Raw genomic sequence first — 25,948 nt, forward strand, 5'->3', positions numbered from 1 at the left:
CAGTTTATAGTAGATTTTTTCCCAACACATGGCAGAATTAATTTTAAAAAGACACTTTCAAAGTTTTTTCCAGTGGGATTTCTACATTTCATACTTCATTGTAGTTTATTTTTGAAAGCTGTCTGTGACATGATGAACGTATAAACAGTATCTTTAATATATACACATATATAATGCTGTTCAATAGCTTTACATCAAGTGCTTTCCAAGAAAGAAGACTCAGGAGATACTATAAACATATTTTATGCAATTACATATGTTAAAGTAAAATCTTCTAAACTAAACTTCTAAGCTGATTGTAGGGACACAATTCAACAATGTTAATAGAAGTTCATCTTTTAACTTCCATGCCGCTGCTGAGTTTCTATACACATGTTCATGGATTTATTTCATTGGGAGCTGTTATTGTGGAATATTTGTAAAGGTCACATATACCAGCATTTGGAAGCTTGCCCAGGTTGCTTTAAGTAACCCCAGGGACAGAGAGTTTTGGGATTTCTGAGGCCTTTGTAGGGAAGAGACAGAAACAATAACACAATTCTAGTTTGAGTTTAGTTCATTTTATGGAGATAAAACAGCACAGTTGTCCCCAGTTACATTCAGAAACTGAAGCTATTAATGAAATAAATGAAACTTATAAACTGAAGTTATTAATGAAATATTTAAGTTCAGTAACTTGTTCTTCATTAAATATATGCTGTTTCATTCTGTTACACAGAAGTGGTGGTTTTTCCTCCCCCCTCATAGCGATAAAAGTTTGTAATCTGTGTATTTCAGATGTGGAAATTCTACCATTGTGCTAACTGTGTGTATGAAAGTCAAGAATGCATTTTGTAGGAATTTCTGTGAAATGAAGAATGTCAAACATCACCAGAACAGAAAATGAGAAAGTGAAATGGAAGGAAGAAGGTAAAGGAATGTACGCTTTGTAAATTCCAGTTTGCATTTCTTTCATAGTCAAAAATGAAGTGTAGTTCCTCTGTAACAGCTCAAAGGGCACACATAATCATAGGTCTAGCTAATTTTCTGACCCCACAGTAATTTTTTTGTATCAGCAGCAGCTTGAGGAAGCAAAATGAACCCAACGGTGTGCTTTAAACAGTATTTCAGGGTCACCCTGCCAGCATTCAATTTGCAGTTCTTCTGTGAATCTGCCACCATAGGCAATGTACAGGAGTGTGCTCAATCCCTTTTTTGGCAGAAATAGGACTTACTTGTTTATCTTTTGGCACACTATTAAAGTCTAGTTTGTTGTGGCTATTTTCTTCTTTCAGCAGTATGATTCTATCTCAAAAAATAGTGATAGGGAGTAAATGAGGTGGCCTGATTTAATTTCTTGTTCCGCCACACACTCTGACTTTGTTTCATGTCATTAATAGATCTAATAGGATTTTGTCATGAAACCAAAGAAGGGGAGGGATGAAGGGATGAGCTGAAAAGAGAGCTGGTGCCTTTCTCAACCCAAAAGTGCTGTCAGGTCTACCAGCCTTCTCTTTAGTCCTCCCTGACAGAGCTGGAGGCATTTCTCTATACATGAGTGTGTCTCATGCATTTATGAGGCTTTTTGACACCACAGCCTCTTTTGTTATGAGATAGATAGCAGCTCTGCCCTTCTCCCAGCTGCCATATGGTGCAGTGGAAAGGAGCTTTCAAAGGGAGAGCAGAACTGAGGAGCTGAGGCGGGGAGAAGAAAGCGATCGAACAGCGGCAAATGAGATTGATTTATTTTCACAGTGAAGGGGGCAAGTTACTATGACTGGTGGAGAGAGGGGGGGTTTCTTGGAATAGTAAACTGTCTCCAGAGCAGACAAACAGGCTGTTGGGATGATAGCCCTGTTGTACTTGTTCTCCAGGCACAGAGCTTGAAAATAAGCATACACATTTTTGTTATCTTAGTAATGCTGGCTGGAAAAAGCTGAGAAAGACTTACAGCCCTGGTGCCTCAGCACAGGATCTCAGCTGCCTCAGCCCGGCTTAGATTTTACATTTCTCTGAGAGTGAAATCTCTCTGCCCTACCATGTGTGCATAATTGTCAAGCTTTAGTCTGACAATGTTAGAAGTTTTCAAAAAATATCTGTCTCCACCACAGTGTTTGGAGAAGACTGTTTAAAGGAAAACATCAGATGATAAATTCTTCTCTCTGTTCAGTGAGTGCAAATGCACTAAAATCAACCGAGTTTTTTCAGACTTATAGGTCATTACCTTGTTTTACCAAGGTGACTTACTCGATTAAAAAAGAGTAATTAACCAACTTAGATTTACCATGTGCTATTTTTCCCATCTTTTACTTCATTCAGCTTCAGAAGGAAGTGTTTCATACCTGCCTGCAGCCACTTTTACTTCCAGATTTGGTGACCAAGTATTTCAACTTGAAAAAGAAAAGCAAAAATTACACATGTGTGTCTTAATCAAAAGAATTTCTTATTGAGATTTCTTAAATTTTGTGGCAAATTGGACTTTGATCTTGATGTCAGTATAGATCAGAAAAATACTTCCCAAAATTTAGGAAAAATTCTGAAAAAACTGATTGGAATTGCAGTTTTTATTCCCAGAAGAATTATTAAATCTCTGTAATTATTTTCATATTCCTGTGGGACTAAATTACATAGAATGCACAGGAAGGGAATCAACTATATTACTTGGAAATTTTGAAATGTTTTGTTCTAAATACATTTAAGGTCATTTTATGTCTTCTGAACTGCTTCAAGAGAGTTATGGGAACTAAAATTCAAGGAACATATGAGAGGACTGGGGAGATCAAAGATAGAGACCATTTCCACAGCAAGGGAGGATACATGGACAGAAGAGGCAATAAGAGGGATGTGGTACAAGTTTAAAAAATCATGCTTGGCATAGTAGATAGGGAACCATTATTCACTATTTCTCAATTAAATGACCGGAAGACAACCAACACCAATTTAAAATAAAAGTTCTGAAATTAATCAAGTAAACCCTTTCTTCTCACTATGCATGATTAATTGAAGATTTCATTGCTACTGTAAATTCTGAAGGCCAAAAGTATAGATGGGTTTAAACAGATTAATTTGAAGAAGAATAAAGTTCATATTACAGTACTTTAGATGCAAACTGTAGCTCAGGAAGTCATAGAAATGGTGCATTTTGGGGAACTGGGACAACGTGTCAGAAGAAGCAATTAATTTCTAATTTTCTTGTATCTTCTTACCTCTTCTACTGACCACTGCAAAAGCCCAAATGTATATGAAGATAACATTTTATCTGCCCCAGTATAATTTTTCTTTTGTTCTTATAAAATATTTATAATTTCCAGTAAGCTGGGCTCTCTCATTACTCTGTTTATCCAGTTGGGTACCATTCATATGTTTAATTCTGTAGTTCACTTTTGAGGTCTAACTGGAGGGAAGATATTGAAGCATTTGGGAGATATATCCCAACAGAGACAAGGAAAGCTGTCTCAAAGGGGAATACTCCAGTCCACATCCCATGAGACAATAAGGGAAGCTCACGTGGTTCCTGAAAGCGACTCTAAACAAAATACTACTTTTCTAAAAAATTAACTGCTTGACCTGGATTTGACATAAGATTATGTTTAAAACTGACAAATTTGTTTTTAATTTAAAAAAAATACAGCTTTTGTTACAGATAATCTTATATAAAGATTGGTGTTTCCATTTCCCAAATTGTGCTGCTTAAGTTCATTTATTGACTATTGCAGATGGCAACAGAGCTGTTGGGACAGATAACACAGATCCACTGAAACATAATATTTGGTGTAGAGAAACAGGACTGTCCTTTCACACTATTCCCTGGTCAGAGGAGATGGAGAAATGCCAGTCTGAATTCCATTGGCTTGGATTCAGCAATGCCTTTGAATAAGATTCAGCAAAGCTTGTTTTAAGTTAATCATGGTGCTACACACAGTCCTCATGGAGAACATGTGCAAGGGATCAGGTTCCCCTTTTATGCATATGTCAGCCCTTGAGAAAAATAGAATGAGATGAATAAAACCACTTCACCGAGATTATTTCTGAGAATTTTTAAATGAGTCATCCAAGTTTCATATCTTTCATAAGTTAAATGATCTATATAATTGTGTTTTTCCTTCTGCAAATAAAAACATATGCAAGTGAATGAAGGAAAGGAAAATAATATTTTTGTGAGCAAGTGGTGGTCACAAAAGAACTATTGTGTTACTTGATATTGCACTTTTTTCTCTTTATTTGTCCTCACTAGGAATAATTCATATTGATATATTCATAATATCAAGTGAAAAGACACTGCCATTGCTAATCACCTTAAAAAATACTGCTGCTTTTTGAAAAATGAAAAGCAGCATTTGGGCCAAATTCTAACTCTGCATTGTAAAGCAGTGTTAGTCACAAGTATATTAATCAGTACTCTTCTTCTCTAGCTATTTTTACAGTAGGAAGAGAAAGACAATTTTATACAAAAAAGCAGAGAGGTAAGTAATTTTTTTCTTCTTTTATTATTATTATTGTCATTCTTTTGATTAATAAGAAGACTTAAGAAATGAAGAAATGCTCTGCTGGGTGAGACTAGTGGCTTAGCTTCCAGAAGTGCTATAGGGAAGGACACGTGAGCTTTTGCACTTCCAGCAGTCCAGCCCCTCGGCCCCTGGACATCCAGAATTGTGGTACTATCTAGTTTAGGGCTAGGCAGGCATGTACTCCTTTTTAGTCTATTTGATGACCTGTTGGCCATGAGTATATCTAATCCTTAACCTGCTGATACCTCTAGACAGGAAATTGGAAATATCAATAACTCATGTGAAAGAGTGCATTCTTATCATGTTTAAATCAATGTTTTACAATGCAAAGGGAATTTTTTATTAAAAATACACCATTTATTATGTTTTATGGGATCACAGAATTTGACCAAATAGCTCTTGGTTTCCACATAAGGTTTAAACCATCTAGCATAATTTGTGATATTCAAATAGACAGATTTACAATTTGTTTTAAGATATAACATATATAACTATGAGTTTAATCATCTCAATAATGCCAAGTACAATAAAAAGACCTGAAAATGAAGTGTTCATAAGTTTAATTGAAGAGAGTTGAAGTACTTAGCACCTTGCTATATTCTAAGTAAACTGCTTACACACTATCATATGGTCAAGAACTTTGACACACAACTGAAGTGAAATGTTCTTAACAAGGTCAAGCAAATTATTTAAGAGTTTGATTTTCATAAGAACTCAGTCAAGTATAGATTAGAAGAATGAATAAAAATTGCAATTCCTTTTGACAGATGTCATTGTTCCTAAAATTAGTCTCTATGTATTATATTTGGGCTACCTGCTAAAACTTCCTTATTCTTATAGGCAGAGAAGGAGCTAGAAACTTGGTGCTTCAAGGGTAGGTAAAGCATGTTAATTCATGAAACATTTCAGCAGCCTCACAATATTCTCAGTGTGCTTTGCTTGTGAATCCGTATTGCAAACCTACAGTAATTGTATTGCATGGGGGTAGTTTTGCCCAGTTTTTAAAAAAAGGATGCTAAAACATCAAAGATATCTTGCTTCAGGTACCACAGCTACAGAGAATCCTTAAGGCCATGTGATCAGGACTAATATTTATACCTGCATAAAGATACGACATCTATCTTGATTTTCACTGAATACAGAGTTTTAGAAAATCATTTGACAGGACATTAGACAAGAATTGCTCTACTCAGGCATCTCAGCGTGTGATTCTGAGTAGCACAGAAGTGTCAAACCACATTTGATTTCAGTTTCTGTTATTCATGTATGGTTTTGACAATGAAGGTATTTTTCAAGTGTTCAGATTTGTTCAAGTACCTTAATTAGGCACCTTGTCAGTTTACAAAAATTATGTCCTGTCAAACAACAGCAATGACAGCAAGAAGTATGAGATATCTGTAGAAAGAGATGCATATTTTATGTTTAAATGTAATGTGATATACTTAGAGCCTGTGGTAATTATTGTTTTGCTTTTTTTTTTGGGAAGTTAACTGAGAGCACTCATTGTACCTTGAGAACCTTGCAGCCTCTAGGTAGGTCATTCCAACAGTCTGGAAGTGGAATTGTTCTTAAGTCTTGCCTGGCATAAGAGGATTTTGGGAGAAAGGTTTCTCATTGATGATACTCAGAGGAAACAGCTGCTCAGAAAGGACTTGGCAGCTTCTACTTCATCAAAGAAACCTTTGAAAGCTATGACTAACAGTACTGAAAACTTACATTTGGAAATGCATACACAACAAAGGTGCAAGTTTTTTTTACATTGAATGGAAGATTTTTTGGAACACCTAATGTATCACCTATTGCTACAAGTCCTTCTCATTTTAGCAGCATTAATTCAGCAAGACTGAAGTAAATAGCTCAGATATTGTGTAACTAAACTAATACAGTAAATTCCTGGGAGAGCAGTATCCCACAACTTGACACTAGCTAATCCTATGCTTTGAGGGAAACATCCTTTTCATTTTTTTACCCAAAATTTCCAATAGCAAGATGAATCCAATTTACAGGTATAGAAAAAAGTGCCTAAATTAGCACTGTTAAGAAATTATGCTTGTAAAGGCTGAGTAGAACTCTGCTCTCCAATTAAAACAAATTGTTTTCATTTTGAATATAATATTTTTTGATAGTAAGGAAATGGATCAATAGAATACAAGCAGAATACTTAAAAGAATCTTCGGTATTCTTTATGTGGAAAATAAGACATTCTTATGTAAAAATTCTTATTCCTGAGTTAAGGCATTACCAAAACTGAGCAATGTAGGTTATACTTGGTACAGAAGCAGAAGAAATCAGTAGAAATTATGGTGCTTGAAAAGGGTTTAACATTCAGACATTCTTAAAAATAAACTTTCTTTTTTTTTAAAGACACTATATAGAACCAGCTAATTCCTTTCACTGGAAACTCCTGGGTTCTCTGCAGCTTTTGTTGAAAGCAGCCTTTTACTTGACTTTACTAACTTAAGTTACAAAATTTTGCTATGTACAGACTTTCGTAAATATTTTAGCGTTGCAGATAATTAAAAAAAAGAAAAAGACAATATCTGTGTTCCTTACATCTGAAAGTGTCCAGTGCTCTTACCCACAAAATATCTTCAAAGAAAATGATACTGGTTTTGTCCATGGCATTGCACATGCTGAGATATGTGGTATCCTGAACTGTGTGGGCTGGGAAGGAAAAAACATATGGAAAGACTACCTTTCATGCTTAATGCCCAATAAATGTTAGTGCATTAAATAATTACTTTGTGTCCAGATTCATTACTCATTCTGCTCTCTGCATCATATTTCATTAATCTCTCATAAGCTGGAAGTGTACTTTGGTTTGCTATCAAGGTTTTTAACTTTCTGTTGGATGTTTTCTGCTACATTCTGGAAAATAACATCCAACCTCAAACATAAGTCTTGTCATTTTGTCCCCACGTTGAGCACAGGTCAGTGGCATATATTTCTACAGCCTTGAAAGATGCTGTAATTCCTTAAACAAAAACATATGTGGAGGCTGTATTTGCACAAATAGCTATAAAGTCAAACAAATAAACCCCCATTTCATTACTGAATACAGTGCAATAAGGATATTCAGCCTCTGAACAGAAACACATTTCTTCTGGTATTTCAACCCTACAACATATTGAAGAATCCCTGTGGCCAAATAAAGTAAGATGAAAAAATCCAATCTAATGAGAAGCAGGATATTATCCTGTTTGTCACTTTTATGGTGTCACATGCTTTCTGATGTTAAAGCCGGATCATATAGCTCTTTCGTCACACAGTAAGTAAGTAAACACCGAATTGCCCCTCTTCCTGTCCCTGCTTCTTCCTCTCTGACCTGCAGAGGAACAGTGTAAAGAGCAAAAGAAAGGGAAAAAAGATGACTTGCATGTGCTAGGATTTAGTTTCTGGCAAGAGACATTATAAGGAATTCATTTCCTGGCACATAATTCACATGGCCAGTCCTCCCTCCCACTCCTTTTCTTTCTCCCACCCTTCCCCCCTGTTCCCCCTCCGAGCTGTCTTCTCATTCTGCGGTGCATGCTGCAACTTCCTGCCGTATGTTTGCTTTCTATTTTCATATCCATGGGAAAGGAATCTGCTCTAGCACAAGGCTGCTCTCCTGCCTGGGCCCATGCTGGCTGTCACTGCCACCTTTAGTTTAGGCCACAGGTATTTGGACTCCATTAACTGATAGTTAAGCCATCCAGCAAATGAGAGTCATTAAATTTTAGCCGAGTCAGCTGGAGAAATTTCCTCTTCTCTTTGAGGTTTTTACTTTCTGCTAGCAAGCTCCAGACAAAATAAAATAATTTTCAATTTTAAATATTTAATCTAAATCCTGGTTTAGGTTTTATTTTTGGGGAAAAGAGTTATGTCCCTCTTGCTCATTAAAGGGCTCTCTGTTGTGTATCTTTGATGCTGCTTTGGGCAGCTCTGCTACTTTGATCCTCTTAGAAACAGGCTCATTACAACATCCACCTCACAAGTAACACTTCAAAGCTTTGCAAAGGACAAAGGGAGGAATTTAGAAACACAGCCAAGTGGGTCTCAAGTATCTTGACTAAATTAACTTTGTACTAAGTGTTACTGGCCAGTTGCGATTTTGAGGATGAAACAAAGCAGTAACTCTATGTGCTTCTTTCATGCATTTTATATCAAATTAATAAATACACTTGAAATCTTCTAGGATTCTCTGCCACAGAATCTGCTAAACACAGCAGATACCACAGTTGTTGTATCAAAGTTAGCAGTTGTTCTGGAGATGTTAAAAAGGCAGATTGACGTTGTCAATTGACTTGATTTATATTGTTCAGAACGATAGAGCCAATATTAATCAACCAGTGAGATTAACAGAGGAAATAGGTAGTTCTCAAAATAATTATCTCCAGAAAGAACAGTAACCACGTTTATCTTCGACATATTCAGATCTATCCTTGCTGTAATGATTAGTATTATTGGTCATTCTCCAGCCTAAATTTATGACTTCTGACATGTGTGACTTACTACTTCAGTCAGGAACTCATTATTGTCACAATATACTATTTTCACTATGTGTTTTCAGCACAAATTGCAGTGCGGTGCTATTAACACAAGCTTCTTAAGCAGTCTTGTCCCAGTGAAGCTACAATGGCTATTAGAGAGCTCGGCCATACTCTGAGCGTCACAGTCACGCTGCCTAGCAGGCGTGGGCAAACCAGTCTAGCCCTGGTGGGTGACTGTGAGCTTAGACTCCCATCTTATATTGCCATAATCCCTGCCATGAGAAGGGTTTTTACTTTTGAAACATCAGATGACCCAGGTTCAGGTGATAATGATTCCTGACATAAACCTTTTGCATGTGCTGTAAGTCAAATGCATGTGCCATTCACTATAGACTTTGAAAATCTCTATGTTGGTCTCTCTCAAAGACAGCAGAAAGACAAGGTCACTTAAAAGTTATGATTTTATTGTTTATTCTATTTATTCTGCCTTTTGAATCCTTTACCAGAAGGTTTTCTGAACAAATCAGAGTACCATTTTCTGAGATCCCACTAAAATAATCTAATCCTGTCAATACTTTGTTAGGCTTGAGATATTATTAATTTAGAAAATTTTCCTTTAACCAACAGGTGTTTTACAGTACTCAGTGTTGCAATGCAAGTTGTGCTTCTGCTTTGAAAGTGTAGTAAGAGTGTAATAAACAGAAAAAAATCACCAGGAAGCCTGCACCTCTTAGGTTCAAGGATGGAGGGTGCAGATGACTGCCATTTATCAGGCCTAGACCATGTCCATTATATACTTTATTGCTCCAGAAGAACTGTCATAGTATCTTGCTCACATATATTTCTACTCTATCTTCCTAGCAATCCTTAAAATGTACTTATGTGCCTCCCTGAATCATTAATTTCCTTCTTGCAGAGAGTTATCAGCGAATATAATCAATGAACTATGATTTTGCTAGGGGAAAAAAAGAGAGAGGGCTTTATAAACTTTTGATAATATACGCAATTTCTTTGAAAAAAAAATCAGATTTTATACACATTTGGTCTGCTGACATGTATTCCTTTCTGAGGTATGAATTCAGTGTTAATATAATTTCAACCTCTTTGTCTTGATTCAACAGGACTTCCAGGAGCCTTCTGGGAAAACAGAGGAAGGAAACACGACTTGGATAGATCTCTAACATGGATGAATTTTAGGTAGAACATTTGAGGACCAACAATGAAGATGGTAATTGACTTATCCATTCCACTTATTGAGGAATCTACTTCCCAGCCACTCCAGCCCATATCAACCTACCCAAATGAAAGATATGGTGACCACCTGCTTCAATATTTGTGAATGATTAGTTCTCTGCTGTTAAATTGTTAAATTGGATATTAAGTATCAATATCACTTCCCTATCAATATGTCCTGAAGCTGAAGCATTCTCCTGGAGGTTACTGTGGGCTAGAGATGGAGAGTTGCTGCTGTTTTGGACCCTGGAGAGTTACATGCTGTCCTGGACATGGAGCCTCAGCATGACACTTTATTCTTCTCCTCTATTTTTCTTTTTAATGTAAGCCATGTTCAAGGAGGCCTAATTTCTAATTGATCAAAGCCTTCCATCCAGAAGGCCACTTAACCTTTGCACTTCAGTGACAAGTCTGGAGAATCTACTTAGCACAGGCAGAACCCATGCTGGAGGTTAGAAGTGTAAGAGCGCAGACACCTGCAGTGTGACTTATGTCTTCATATATGTGTAATTTATGACCCCGCACGCTGGGTAAACAAGAAATCCTAGATTTGTCCATGTCAGATTTGCTTTGAACATTGATACCTGCCCTGTCTGGAACATAAGGCATCTGTATAAAGAGATTAATGTTATGCAATATAGCAGAAATGTGTACTGCATGCTGCATGAACTCTGGGATCAAATCTTCCCTTCAGGAGAGTGGTCTTTAGGTAGAGTAGCACTTCGCTGTTTCTACTGAACGTAATCTCTGAAGCAATTTCCCAAAGTAAAGATCAGGTTATACTACAGTTTCCTAAAATTTTCCCACTTTTATTCTCTCACTAGCCACAGAGGTTTTGGGCACTGACAGCAAATCCCAACAGCAATATTTTCTCCACCAGCATATCAGTGACAGAGCCAAACAGTGACAAATAGAGTCCTTTCATAAATGCAGTCATTCCTCAATATTTCATTCACATTTCTGTTGGCATGGGGATGCTGTCAACATTGTGATTTTGAAACAGCAGGGCACTAACACAGTGGTTGTTATGACCTTCTTTTATGTAGAGAGGTATTTATTTCCCTGACTGTGCTAAACAAAGGTGGAAATCTTGCGATATTCTGAAATATTCTTCCACTTGTGAACCGACCTTTGCCATTTCTGTCTCTAAACTTACGGTGTATCTATCAACAAGAAACTCAGCAGTGTTTGAACAGAATACTTGCTGACTGACAACTTGCCTTAAGGAAATAAACTTCTGTAACCAAGCTCTTGGAAAAAGCTCTTTTAGGGCAATTGGAGGTTTGCTGTCCTGATGTTGTGCATACTCCACTGAGGGTGATTTTTTCAAAATTATATCCTGCTCTAAATTTCTCACCTTTTTAAACACAGTTACTCTTTAGGCAATGAAATACTGGTTTCTATTCACATCTGATTTCTTCTCAATTCTTTCCCCCAAAGTAGATCCTAATCCATAATTCAGTTTCCTTTTAATATCTGCTTCAGGCATATCTTCACGAAGAAATAGACTGAATTTTACACAGTTGTTAGCATACCCAATGGAACATCCATGCCCAGTATCTGAGGAAGCCCAAATTTTACTGATCATTTTAGCTGGCTCATAAGGTTTAACATCTCTCTGCCATGTTCAAGCAAATAAGATTTTCTTTGGAAATTCTAGGGCTCGTATTTCACTCCCTATTCCATTCTTCAACTTCTCTATTTCACTGTCAACTGAAGAAGATCCTAATAGAACAAATCATACTGTGTTTTAAAACCTTCTTACTAGAAATCCTGGTATAGTTCTTGCACAATTTATTCTATCCTATTTTGAGCTATGTATCAGCCTCTCTAACAGATATAAAACCAGCCAGTAGTGGCTTACATGGCATTATTCACAAATCCCTTGATTTGGTCAGAATCTAGATCACATATGAGTTTTTAAAAACTATTCTATTTGCAGCTGCTGTCCCTTGGACAACTTTTCCTCCTCTATAGTCCCTATTCTGAAGATGGGTAGTTTCTTCAGATGTGACTGCTTTTCTTGTGAAGCACCCTTACCAGCACTATGAGTACATCTAATTCATCATGCAGTGTCCTGGAATGTCATCCTTCTACAGCTTATAAATATATTTCTATTTTTAAAGCAACTTAATACTTCCTTATAAGGCAAAATCAAATCCTGACACATTTCTCAAAATTGTGACAAGTCTCTGGGAAACTGTTGCCTAACTACACTTTTCAGTTCATAGTAAGTTTCTCTCTCAAAATCTTAGGTTTATCAGCTTATGCAATTTTCAAAAGCTAAAAGGAATACATAGTGATAGGTATTTATTAATGAACTTGGGCTTTCTCATGGGAATCTTGTTTATCTATTTGTTTACTTTCTGAGTTAAAAAAAACCCACTTGTTTTTTATCAGGGAAGCTAAGAAATCAGAGGAAACTGTAAAAGACAAATAATGGAAAGGACTGACAAAACAGGACTGGAGGGAAAGGAATGTGCTAGGCTTTTTTCTGCTTTTAGTTACAGCTAGTCCTCATTTTACCCCAAAACTCAGGGGAAACTTCATTCCCTTCTTCCTTTACAGCAGAAATAAAATCCAATGACCTTATTTCTTTTCCAAGAGAAAGATTAAAAGATACTTTTTTTTTTTTTTTATAAAATGCCACTTTAAAGGCCTCTAGATAAATAGATACTCTAAGCAACCTAACATTTCTTGCATTGTGTGCAGGTTAGTTTCTAGATGGCCGAGATGGTAATTTCATCTGAACTGTTTTATTCTAAAATATCCTGAGAGTTGACACCATACAACAGTATCGAGGTGCTTGTGACTATAGACATCTGTAGCAGTAGTAGATACATTCATTTCCCATCCATACCATTTACAATTTTCCATAGTAAAGAAAAGCTTTTTGCTCCTCTTAATCACACATGTTTAAAAGAAAAAGGCTCTATTTTAAACACAACTTGTAATTTTGGGAAAAACCCCCCATATCTTAAAACTTATTAGTTTAAAAAGGAGCATATCGAAATATCTAATGACAACAGTCAAAATGAATTCTTTGGCAGGATGACAGGTTCCACTTCCAAATGAATTCTGAAATCTCTGTATGGATTTTTCTAAGTTATTTACTGAAATTATCAATCATATTTCCTAATTTATGGATCATTTGAAGATCTAAGGCAAATGAATGCAGACAGATCCATAATAACGGAATTTCAAAATCATATCTGCATCATGGCCTTATCAGGATTATGTACACAGACTGAATGCATTATATTTAGCTGGCTATTTTCTAAATACAATAACACAGGTAAGCACCTCAAGACTGATAAAGATGGTATATATAAATATAGAATCCTCTAGTAATTATAAATTAATTTTTGTCTATTAATTCACAATGTTCTTCTGTGTTCATGCAACTTGGGATAGACAGTGAGCTGTTAATCTGCTAAAGTATGTGAAATGGGATCTCTTACATCATCTGGGATTACTGTGCCATTTACATGGTTGTTAAGTAATAGATGAGATAGTGAAGGGTGAGGACAGGGTATCTTTGGTGGCTGGTCCTGATGCTTCTTGTGAGACCTCTGGGTTCTTCTGACTGTTGTGGGGTCAGGAGAGCAATCAGTGTGCCAGGCACTAGACAAAAAGTCTGACAGCTTCTTTCTGCAAGATGAAAATGAGATGGTAGTGTTCAGTGATTCAAAGAGATTAATGTGACCAAACTGAGACACTAAACTGACCACGCATAATTCACAAACCAGTATTACTCCAGGTAACATGACAAAGTGTTCTGGCCCAGGGAGATCTAGTTTTGATGTACTGGAATCTGAATGAGAAAAGTAGAATTGAGAGACACCTAATTTGTTTCTCACTCCAACCCCTCTTAAGTTATTGGATAGGGCTCATGGGAGAGTAAAGAAAGGGCTTCAGTGGATTGATGCCGCATTTTTCCCTGCTGGGCTGCTCGTGGACCGCTTGGGCGGCACTCTGCCAGCACCTACGCGAGCACACAATCTCACCTTCACAGGTGGTTTCGAACAGCCGCTCACACCCACAGTGTGTGCACCGGAGACAAAGAAGCGAGAGGGGCTCTCTGTGTGCAATTCCGAGGCGTTTAACGGCAACATCCTGAAGGGAACAGAGGCAAGAAAAAACAACTGAACGCCCATGCCCCTTTTTATCCCAAAAACTCCCAAAGGCGGGCAGAGCATCCAAAACCAATAGTCTGAGGGCTAGGGGGCAGAGGCAAGGTTGAATGACATAACAGGGGCCAATGGGAAAAGGGATGGGACGGGGGAGAGGGCCAGTGACCAGCAGCATGTAGACAAAGGGAGAACTTTTTGGCACCGTGTTGTAAGGAGAGACCACTTCTAATGCAACTTGGGGGGGTGTAAAGTGGACTTAGCCACTGCAACAGGAGAGTACAGAGGTTTAATGCCAAAGCTGATGAAAACTAACCCATTTCAGTTTACATGGGACTGGCAAGATGGATTTTAGAGAAACTATGGCAGAAAAGCCACGTGTTTCAACTGATGAATGCTCTACAATTGATCTCTTGAAGACAGCAGATGGGAAACAGAGCCAAGATTTTATAATATGGTGGAACAAATAGGGACATTTCCAACCCAAATAAATAAGAAGATGAAAGCATAACAAAGAGCACCTTTATAAAAGTGGGTAACAAAGGTCTATGGACTCAACCACTACAACAAACCTTTCTTGTTCTATCTCTTTGCAATCACCAGCACTGTTACAAGCCATAAGCCAACAGTACCTCACTAAATGCAAATTTGACTGATCTACACATTGACTGCAAGTACAGTGGTAGAATGAGACATAAGGGGTTTTTATCAATTTAATGAAAGTATGAGATAAATACACTGGGTTTGAGGTACTGATATATCTCTTTTTCTAACATTATATGGAAACTAAATTGGTCTCATCAGTATTAAAAGTGTGATTTAGAGTCACCTTTGAGGTGCATGGATTCTACAAGCTTCAGTCTCAAACCTATACAAATTATCAATGCTGAAGGCTGGTCACAAGCTAATATGCTCTGCTTACAATTTCTGGACTGAAACTGTTGCTGAGGGAACAGATACATCTTTTTCTATCTGTATAAATCTGATGCAAAGTAATTATATAAGGTTTATGTCAGATTAGCTAAACTGATTCACAATTTAAATCAATGCAAGATGTTAGAAGTGGTCCTAGGTTCCAGATACAAAAGGTTTTTACAGTGCTTAGTCATGGCTGCGGAAGAGCTGCCTAGCTATGGAAGGCCACTATACTTAAAAATGACCATCGTGAATTAAATGTGGTTAAACTGCTCAAAAATGCTGTCTGTAATTTGCTAAGTGTCATTTGTACAATAATTTTTTTTTGGAACTGCTTTGGAAGTTGTACCCTGCTACTTCTATGCTGTTTTCTTTTTTTCTTTTTTATTTTTGTTCCTTTCCTCCTGAAAAGCAGGATTTTAATTACAGTTTCTGTCTGGAATTACTTGTCCTTTAGACAAAATGGTGTTTTCTTGCTCTCTTTGGCGGGTACAGCTGCAAATTCTGAACTGAAGTGCTTCCCAGGCAAGATCACAGCACATGGATGGTATGAGCTGGCCATTTGCACGTAGATATTAGCTGGCAATACCTGATGTGGTTTAGAAGAGTCAGGTATGAAATAATATGTAGGCTAACAACTTCCCTGTATACATAAATGTCTCACAGATATTTTCTTTCTTTCAGGGCTATTTTTCTGCCCACCTTGTGTAGCTGCATTTGTAAGATGCCATGTAAAGGGAGAGTACAGAGGTTTAATGCCAAAGCTGATGAAAACTAACCCATTTCAGTTTACATGGGACTGGCAAGATGGATTTTAGAGAAACTATGGCAGAAAAGCCACATGTTTCAACTGATGAATGCTCTACAATTGATCTCTTGAAGACAGCAGATGGGAAACAGAGCCAAGATTTTATAATATGGTGGAACAAATAGGGACATTTCCAACCCAAATAAATAAGAAGATGAAAGCATAACAAAGAGCACCTTTATAAAAGTGGGTAACAAAGGTCTATGGACTCAACCACTACAACAAACCTTTCTTGTTCTATCTCTTTGCAATCACCAGCACTGTTACAAGCCATAAGCCAACAGTACCTCACTAAATGCAAATTTGACTGATCTACACATTGACTGCAAGTACAGTGGTAGAATGAGACATAAGGGGTTTTTATCAATTTAATGAAAGTATGAGATAAATACACTGGGTTTGAGGTACTGATATATCTCTTTTTCTAACATTATATGGAAACTAAATTGGTCTCATCAGTATTAAAAGTGTGATTTAGAGTCACCTTTGAGGTGCATGGATTCTACAAGCTTCAGTCTCAAACCTATACAAATTATCAATGCTGAAGGCTGGTCACAAGCTAATATGCTCTGCTTACAATTTCTGGACTGAAACTGTTGCTGAGGGAACAGATACATCTTTTTCTATCTGTATAAATCTGATGCAAAGTAATTATATAAGGTTTATGTCAGATTAGCTAAACTGATTCACAATTTAAATCAATGCAAGATGTTAGAAGTGGTCCTAGGTTCCAGATACAAAAGGTTTTTACAGTGCTTAGTCATGGCTGCGGAAGAGCTGCCTAGCTATGGAAGGCCACTATACTTAAAAATGACCATCGTGAATTAAATGTGGTTAAACTGCTCAAAAATGCTGTCTGTAATTTGCTAAGTGTCATTTGTACAATAATTTTTTTTTGGAACTGCTTTGGAAGTTGTACCCTGCTACTTCTATGCTGTTTTCTTTTTTTCTTTTTTATTTTTGTTCCTTTCCTCCTGAAAAGCAGGATTTTAATTACAGTTTCTGTCTGGAATTACTTGTCCTTTAGACAAAATGGTGTTTTCTTGCTCTCTTTGGCGGGTACAGCTGCAAATTCTGAACTGAAGTGCTTCCCAGGCAAGATCACAGCACATGGATGGTATGAGCTGGCCATTTGCACGTAGATATTAGCTGGCAATACCTGATGTGGTTTAGAAGAGTCAGGTATGAAATAATATGTAGGCTAACAACTTCCCTGTATACATAAATGTCTCACAGATATTTTCTTTCTTTCAGGGCTATTTTTCTGCCCACCTTGTGTAGCTGCATTTGTAAGATGCCATGTAAAGCTCCATTCCTCTCCAGTCTGAACATGGGATCAGCCCTGCACTAACCATGGCCACAGAGCTCCCAGGCAGCTCACAGACAGGCTGAACTCTGGCTCTTTTAGAGCCCAGTCAGACAGCACTCACATGGGCCTGCAAAACTCTATATAGGATTTAACCTTCATTATGTCAAAGGGGCCTTTGAATATTCATTTCTTTTCAGAAATAATGGCTCTGAAATTTCCCAGCATTGGCTCTGTGGTAACATTTTGCTCCCACTAGTCTCACCTATAAAATTGAAGGTCAGGATTGAGTGGATGGCTTGATTGTAGCACAATGTAATGTCTACTGGCCTATTTTTACCCTTACAAGGAGCTAGAACCCTCTATTCACATTTTATATTCATTTATGCCTATTTGCTAAATAATTCTTTTCTTCTTCATCTTTCTATACCCTGACACCTTAATCTTGCTGACATCTTACAATTGTTAATGAGAAACAGCTCCCTGTCTTTGCGATGCTCGCTTTCTATCTCTTAACACTGAGGCATCAGATGATAGTTCACTTTGCAAGACTTGAAAATGTTGTGTTGTACTCCTCTTTTGAAGAATACATTTATATTAACAGAGCTCAAACCAGGAGCAACAATGAGAGCTTGATAAACATGATTACTAGCTGAGGCACAAGTACTGTCACTCTCTTGAATACATCATCCAGGTATTATTTTCAGCTCCAGACCTGAAAGCAATTTCCATATTCTACAGACAAAAACATGACACCTATTTCTAGGAGAAGCAGATCCAATTTAATATCTGTGGAAATACAATGCATCTTCTAAATGACACTGTTTCAGGGATATCTATAAACTCTCTGTCAGGAGGTTATTTTATTAGTTCCAGTTCCTTTAAAGTCCATCATCTACTTAAGACATGGAAAAGCTTCTAACAAGCAAGATCTCTGGCTCTCAAGAGACAAGAGCTTCTGAGAAAACAAACAATTCAGCTGTTAAGCTAGTGCTCAAGACCTAGTGCACTAGACTTTGAAGGGAGAAACAAAGCCAACTCAAACCAGCAAGGGATTGAATTTTAGTGTATCTTTAAAAAATCTGAATAAGAAAATCCAGGTGACTAAATAAAACATAAAATATCTATTATGCTAGTAATGTGACAGAAAGAATTAGTAGTGGGCAGGTTGCTCTCACAGCACTCTGAGAAGAGGCAACAGTGCAGGTCTTGGTTTCTTTCGGTGTGCTGAAGTTTTGACAGGAGTATGAGGAGAATTACTGAGCCACTGCTGAGCTGAAAATATACTACCTGCACACCAGGTACACCTTGTCTTTTCATGCCAGGTTAACTGCTCTATGGCTGAAATATAGAATGCATTGTTAAAAGAAATCCTAGCTCTATAGGGAAAAGGGAACTGCTATTTTCATTTGAGCAGGGAAGGCTGTTGGCTGATGTTAGCGTGCCTTATGCAACAAAGATCACCTGCTTCTTCCAGAGAAGAATCATGCCCAGTGTTATCTGTTCTAGGGTAATATCCAGGATGGGAATCCAGCAACCTCTCCATGGATACCATTTTTTAAGTCCTGTTGGAGCTTTGACTGCAGTATGCTGTCTTGGTTTGAAAGACAAGTGTCTGCTAAGTAAGGCAGGAAGCCCCCCTTCTCTCCGAAATTTTATAACTTTGAAATTAAGGGGCTTTCAGGCAAAGATATGGCAAAAGGAATAACAGTTCTTTACTGGAATGTATAACAAGGCAAAAAAATAACAACAGCAGCAGCAGCAGCAGCAGCAGCAAGAGCAAGCAGAACCAGAAGCCAGTGCCCGCCTCTCCCGGCCCGCGGCCCCCTCCCCCAAGTCCGGCGCACAGCCGGCAGGGGCGCTGGTGGCTCCCGGCCGGGGAGGGTGGCTGCGATGATTCCCCCGCGCCTGCAGGGGGCGCTGTGGCGCGAGGTCAGCTGCATCTCCCTCGCGTGGTAATGGTGGCTCAGGCAGCGGAAGGGGTGGAGAAGGGGTTCCTTCACAACCCCCCAGGGGCAGCTGATTGCCTCTCTGGATAGCAAAAGGAGGTGGTAGCAGGAACACTGGAAGCAGCAAGCTGGAACGGCAGGGACAAGCAAAATCCGGGAGTAGTAAATGAGATGTATCAGAAACTCCACAGCTGTAGCAGGAGCTAGTCCCAGCTGGCAGAGGGTGCATGACTACAGTGTAGCAAAAAACTTCGGAGCAGTGGCAGAGACACGGCAGGGGCTGGGCAGCAGCAGCCCGGCTCCCGAGCGTGGCAGGGAGAGGCTCCCTGGGAGTGGGAATGGGCTCTGGGTCCTGGGGTTTCTCCTGAGGCACCCGAGCAGAGGGTGAAGGTCTTTTTTTTTTTTTTTGTGAGGTCAGGTGTTAGTAAGGTCCCAGTTCAATGGCTGCTCTCATGAGCAAAGGCTCACCCATGGCAGGAGAAAAAGGACAGGACTGGGCTCTGGCAGCAGCAGCGAATTCCCCGCCAGTAAGCAGCAGCTTTACCATCCTCCTCCGAAGCCGACAGGAGAGAGCTAGGAGTTGCGCTGAGCCCCTTCCCCCAGCCCACATCTCGAGGTGTTTCTGCCCTTCCCAAGAGAATGCCCTTCAGCTAGGCTAGTAAAGCCGGCTGCACTCCTCCCCCTTCTCTGTGGTTAATTCTTTTGTCTCTCTTAAGTACCAGTTGTTATTGTTTCTTAGCAACAAAATGGGAGAAAATTTCCTACGAGAAAGAAAACAAAAAGGAAAAATCCTAAACGCCAACATATGCCAAGTCTGCATCTTTGTAATACCAGCACCTATGGCAAACAATAAATCTGTCCAGACTCAGGCTCTGCACCAGTGACACAACTCCTTGATCTCCTCTGATCTCAGGGCCTGCCAAAAGTAAGCCAGACCAGTCAAAATTGCTTTAGATGGCTGCTTCTCAGGTTTGGATGGGAAGGGTAATATTCATTCTTTTTCAGAGACTGATGGGAAAAGCTTTCCTTCTGACAACTGTTCTATAATTTTTTTTTTTTCTCAATCTAATACATTTATTCCACTGTCTCTTCTCTGTCAGCTTTACAATGTTGACAAACTTTCCCTGGCATATTGTTTTCACTTATTTTGTCCATAGTATAATCAGATTGTCTGGAAATACTGTGATTAGAAGTTTTATCACCTAGAAAAATTAGTTGTCTGATTACAATTTGGCAATCCCTTCTAATTTTAGCATGTTAGCTCTGCTGTTCTAACAACTATTCTATGCAGTGTTACATTTATCTGCAAGTTGAGGAGGAGGGGTGATGGTGGACATGGACCTCCAGTATGGGCCTGGTAATACAGGTGTTAGATGAGTTAAGATGGAAAAATAGAACATTAGAATAAAATGCTGAATAGCAAAAGGCATGAAACTTTTTCTGCTGTCTAATGGTTTGAGCTGAGGCTTCTGCAGTGGTTTTCTGGGTGCAACTGTCCTAGTTTAAAGCAACAATATATTTTATGTGCCTTTGTCTATCTTACTCCCTACTGAATTTCTCACTGTTCTTGAGAAACAAAACAATTAAAAATTATCTTTGTTAAAACGAGTCTCTACCTGATCTCTTGTTCCAAACACAGTTTCTGAATACCCTGAGCTAACCTACCTTCATTTCTTCCTCAGCAATGGTAGTTTTGAAGATCAAATGCTTCTACTATAATACTTTTTTTTCCTCTGTGTGTGTGAGTGTATGTTTGTTTCTTCCAGGTTATTTGGATTATGAGTCATACAGCGTCCTGAAACAATGGGAACTGCACCAGATGTAGTAGAAGCTCTGCTAGACCACAGCAAGAAGTTCTTCAAGTACTCAAATTCATTGCAGAAATCCAGAGCTTACTTCACAGCTGGACAGTATATCACAGTGACTGTCACAAGTCAATGCAGAGCTCATCACTGGTAAAACTCATCAAACTTTGTTTGCTTGTACAAATTCAGATAACTTTAGTGACTCTGCAATATATGTAAAAGAAAAGTCTTTGGTCAGGGTGAAGTGCTAGCTAAATTGCTGGTGTGATAGTGTGGCTGACTTCAAAACAAATACCCATTGAATATTTCATTCATTTAGCAAGAGATTACCCCAAACCTGGCATAGAACACAATGATTTGTGACCTTCAAATTCAAGGAGAAGCCGTATCATAGATTAGAATTAATTCAAAGCCTCCTTAGGATTCTCTTTTGCTATTACCCATATACTACCTCAGTTCTTCTCCTCTCTGGCCAAAATGCATTTATTTCCTGAAGCCATGCTGCCTTCAGCAATTTCAAATAGCTCTAAATTATGTGTAAGTATCTCATTTCTTAATGATGTTAATGTTCCTGAGTGCATAGGTCTGCAGTACTCACTTAGAGTTTTATGGGCAAGTATCAGCTCTAAATTACTCACCCTGTTTGAGCCGTAATCATTCAGACTCTCAAGCAGGTAGAAAAAGTTCTTGTGTTCTCTTCTCCTCAATTAACTTGAATTTCTAAAGCCTTGCAAACTTCACTTATTTTTAATGGTCTGTCTGCTTCAGCAAGTACTAAGACAAGAATTAATTCTGCCTCTCCAACAATATCAAGTTTTCCTGTCACCAGCATCCTACTTGTGTTCTGTAATGGTTCTATTAATGTCCTTCTTGATAGTTTGCTTATCTCCATACATTCAGTTTATAATTTCCTTTATATATTATATCCTGGTATAAAAAAATCCCTAAATGTATACATTTTTCAAGCTCTCCTTGATCCCTTGTTCATTGTTTACACATCAATTTTTCAAAAAGATAATACCTGACCAGGTGATTATGAAATAAATATTAAACCCCCCCCCAAACCAAAACGAAAAAACTATACAAAAGTATTCTTGAAGAAAATATGGTGTGTAAAAAATAACCTCCTCAGCTCCCTTATGCCCCTTATCCCTTTTTCCTCTCTCCAGAATCATCCTTTAATCCTACTTTTACAATAACCTGAAATAAAAGCCTCAAAAGTTGCTGTAATATGGGAAAGTGTCAGCTCTAATACCACATCTGCTTGGGATACAGTAGTCTTTCTTCTTCTTCTGCAGAGGAATGCAATCTAGTCTTTTATTAACAATACAAGTTCTCTTCAGGAAGAGATGATGAGGAGACCTGAACTTCTTTGTTTAGAATTCACTTTGGTAAAAAAGGTAAATTCCAGGATTGTGTCCGTCATCCAAATACTCAAAATCTCCCTTTCTCTACTTCTCTATAATACCATCCAAAGCTGGATTTGCCTCCCCTCATCTTATATAAATTTTATGGATTTTATTTATGCATTATTCCTATGGCCTGGACTGATTCATTTGTAGTTTTTGCTGTAATACACAGCAAAATTTGCACCAAATCTTGAAGAATCTTAGGGTTTTTCCGTTATTCAATGACAGATGAGCTGTCAGGCCTAGATTATTTTTTTTTTAAGGCATTAAGTGTCTAAATATTTAGCTGGACTAGTATTTCAGTTGTATCTAGGAGACTAACCATCCATTTTAGTGTACCTTCAAAAGGTTCCTGCAGCGATTATTCAGATTATTGGACATTAAACATCTTTCCAAACTCTTGCCTTTCCAAGCTGGAATTTCAGAGTTTGCTAGGACATTTCTGAAATTTCTACTAATTCTCTTTGGTTTAGCCAAAGGAATATTATGGATGTTATGGACCGATACATCAATATGAAAATTAATTACAGAAGTTTGTAATAAATACAATCTATCTTACTTTTAAAGTCTTCTTCAGGTTTATGCACTGCTGTTTCTGAGGTCTCTCAGATGTTTTCCTAGTTCCTTTCCACGATGCCTTTACCCACACACTGACTGAGGTCTATACAGTACTGATTTACGTAGATGCTCCTTCCCTTACATTGCAATGGAGAGATCAAACTGAAACAGGATATTGAAAGCTACTCTTTATGACCTGGGAACTGGATTTTGTTTGGTTTTCCTCATAATTCCCATTTGGGAAAGCTTTTTGAGAACTGAGATTTAACTTCATTTGGTAAGCAAGTGAAATAAAAGGAGAAAAGGAGTAGAACAGAAGCAGATACTTCTTCTGTGGTCAAAATTTACTGGATGATCTTAGTCTTTAGACAAGTTTTCGTTTAAAGTTTTGTTGGGAGAAGCAGGTTCTAGTAAATATCTTAATTAAGGTGAAGCAGCATATTTTGCTAAAACTATGATTAGTTGAAAACATCCCAGACCGCTTCACCAGGAACACAGAAATTATGCCATGTTGTTAGGCTGGTTTGCAGTCTGCTGACTGCAGAAGGCTTTTATATTGTTTAAGCATCTGCACAAGAAATGTGCTGTTGCTTTGAGCTCAAATCATTAGGAAAGCAAAGGAAGGAGCTGCAGCTTCTCATCAGGTCCTTTCTTCCCCAGTTCTGCCAGGTGGCTGTCTCTGTTCTGCTGCTTGCAGGAGTTTCTCTCTTTCTTGTACTGCTGGCTACTAATTGATGTCCCTGCAGCATTTTCCCAGCTTCTGTTCCACTTTGTTCCTTGGTCTTCAGCGTGGATGCTGGGACCCCTTTCTGCTTGTCACTTGAAGCATCCAGCCAGCCCCAATCCAGGGAGTGCTGCATGTTTCTCCTGCTTCCCTCACCCTAGGACTCTTTTCTATCATGGAGCATATTTGGAGATGTCCCACAGCTCAGGAAAGGCTCTATTCTTTTCCACATCTTCTCTTGTTTTGAGCTCAGTCACTGCTAATCCTCAGGACTACACCCACCATTTCTTTCCAGCTGGCAAGTAATTTTTCTCTCTCTTCATCTTTTCATATTCCATTCCCAAAAGACACAGCTGGGATTTGAAAGTGGTAATTCAATCCACATGTCCAACCAAGAAGATAAACTAATAGCCAGTGCTCCTCAATCTGATCACAGCACTTAGGGCTTTGAGTACTCTGAATATAGGAACAGTTTATGCCAGAAGTTTGCAGAAACCTGGTATTAGATGACCCAGTGAGACCAAGGTATCATTTCTTCCCAAAGCTGCAGAAACAAAATGTAGCACTTTCAACTGCAATGCCTAATTGTGAACATTAAATATTTTGACAGCTGGAGGAGAAAATGTGTCCTGGAAATGTCCAGGATTGTTATTCATAAAGTGATGCAATGGGTAGAAAATCTAGCTACTTTAGTATAGAAAAAGGTGAAACCTTGCATTTCCTGACAGAACCTAAATAACATTTTCCTTTGGAAAGAAAAAAAGAAAAGTGAAAGAAATCCTTACTAGGTGGCGATTATGTATGATGAACTTTCTGATAATCTCTCCGTTAAGCTGTTAACACTTGAGCCAGAAAGACCCTGACTTTAAAGATCTTTGAATGAAGCTCTTAACTGCATAGAAAGGATAGATTGAAATTTGCGTGAAAAAATATCACCCACTCTTTTATGCTATTCCAATCTTAAGGAATATTACTTACACACACACACAGATACACAGACACAGACACACAGATGCACACACACACGCACACATCACTTTATGCTGGCAGTGGCTGCTAGCACAAAGAGGTTGGTCTGTACAAGATCCTGCTTCCTCCTCCCCATTCCAACAAAAAAAGGCAAATGAACAGGAGCACAAGCTAGTTTTTACCCAGAAACAATAATGGGAAAAGGGAGTTGTGCATTTGAGATACCTAGAACTAAATTTACTACATTCAGCTAAGTAGAGTAAGTAAAAAACAGGCCCACAAGAGAGAAGGTGTTTAAACTTTGAGCATCTGATGCCATCCCTTGACTTACTTAACTGTGCTGCTTTGCTGAGTGGAAAATCTAGTTACTTGAATGTATAAGGAAAATGAAGACTTATATTTCATGACAGAATCTAAATAACATCTTATCTGTCCAAGTGAAAATCATGTCCATTACACTAGAATGGTTATGTACATCATCCTTCTAGTTTACATTGTTAGGGTGCTTTTACATCAAAGATGTCATTTTACCTTCCATCAGACATCCATGGATTTCTCCTGCTCTGCCCTCACTGCTCTTCGTTTTACTACCAGGTACCATGAAATTGTAGCTGTATTTTTTGAGCTGTTTTTCACAGGTTGGAGTAAAATATATTTATAACATGAGTAAATTTTTCATTGTAAATGGTATTTCTTCATTCAGAAAAGTGTCTGAACTTAGAGCAGCAAGTGTATTGTTAGAAGCAAGACTTCACTATAAAAGCTTTAAATGGTGTCTTAAAGCTTTTTAAATGCAATGTGTTGTCTCTGTTGCCCTGTAAATCACTAGCCTGTTAGAGGTCAAAAAAATTATCCTTTAGAGAAAGGCTTCATTCTTTATGAAGCAAAATGGTGAACCGAAGTTATATAAATAAGATGTTGTCTTGGTTTGAAAGACAGGTATCTGCTAAGGAAGGCAGGAGCATCTCTTGGAATGGAGAATATGACCCCCTTCCCTCTGAATTGCTATAATTTTGAAATTAAGGGGCTTTTGGGCACAGATATGACAAAAGGAATAACAGTTCTTTACTAGTTTGTACATGTATAACAAGGCAAACAAACAACAACAGCAGCAGCGGCAGCAAGCAGAACCAGAAGCCAGAGCCAGCCTCTCTCGGCCGCGGGCGCCTTCCCCTTGCGGGCC

General features: G+C 38.2%; 1 long non-coding RNA gene across 1 annotated transcript in view; it reads left to right on the top strand.

Moving 5' to 3' along the window:
• LOC108447964 overlaps positions 1-25,948 on the top strand; it is a 35,451-nt gene that overhangs the window by 5,506 nt on the left and 3,997 nt on the right. Inside the window, exons 2-5 of the long non-coding RNA XR_001863705.1 lie at positions 778-909; positions 4,392-4,442; positions 10,081-10,187; positions 21,067-21,255. This is a non-coding gene — a long non-coding RNA (uncharacterized LOC108447964). The remainder of the gene's footprint in view (positions 1-777; positions 910-4,391; positions 4,443-10,080; positions 10,188-21,066; positions 21,256-25,948) is intronic.

This window comes from Corvus brachyrhynchos, unplaced genomic scaffold (assembly GCF_000691975.1).
Source record: "Corvus brachyrhynchos isolate BGI_N302 unplaced genomic scaffold, ASM69197v1 scaffold147, whole genome shotgun sequence".
Taxonomy (NCBI): domain Eukaryota; kingdom Metazoa; phylum Chordata; class Aves; order Passeriformes; family Corvidae; genus Corvus; species Corvus brachyrhynchos.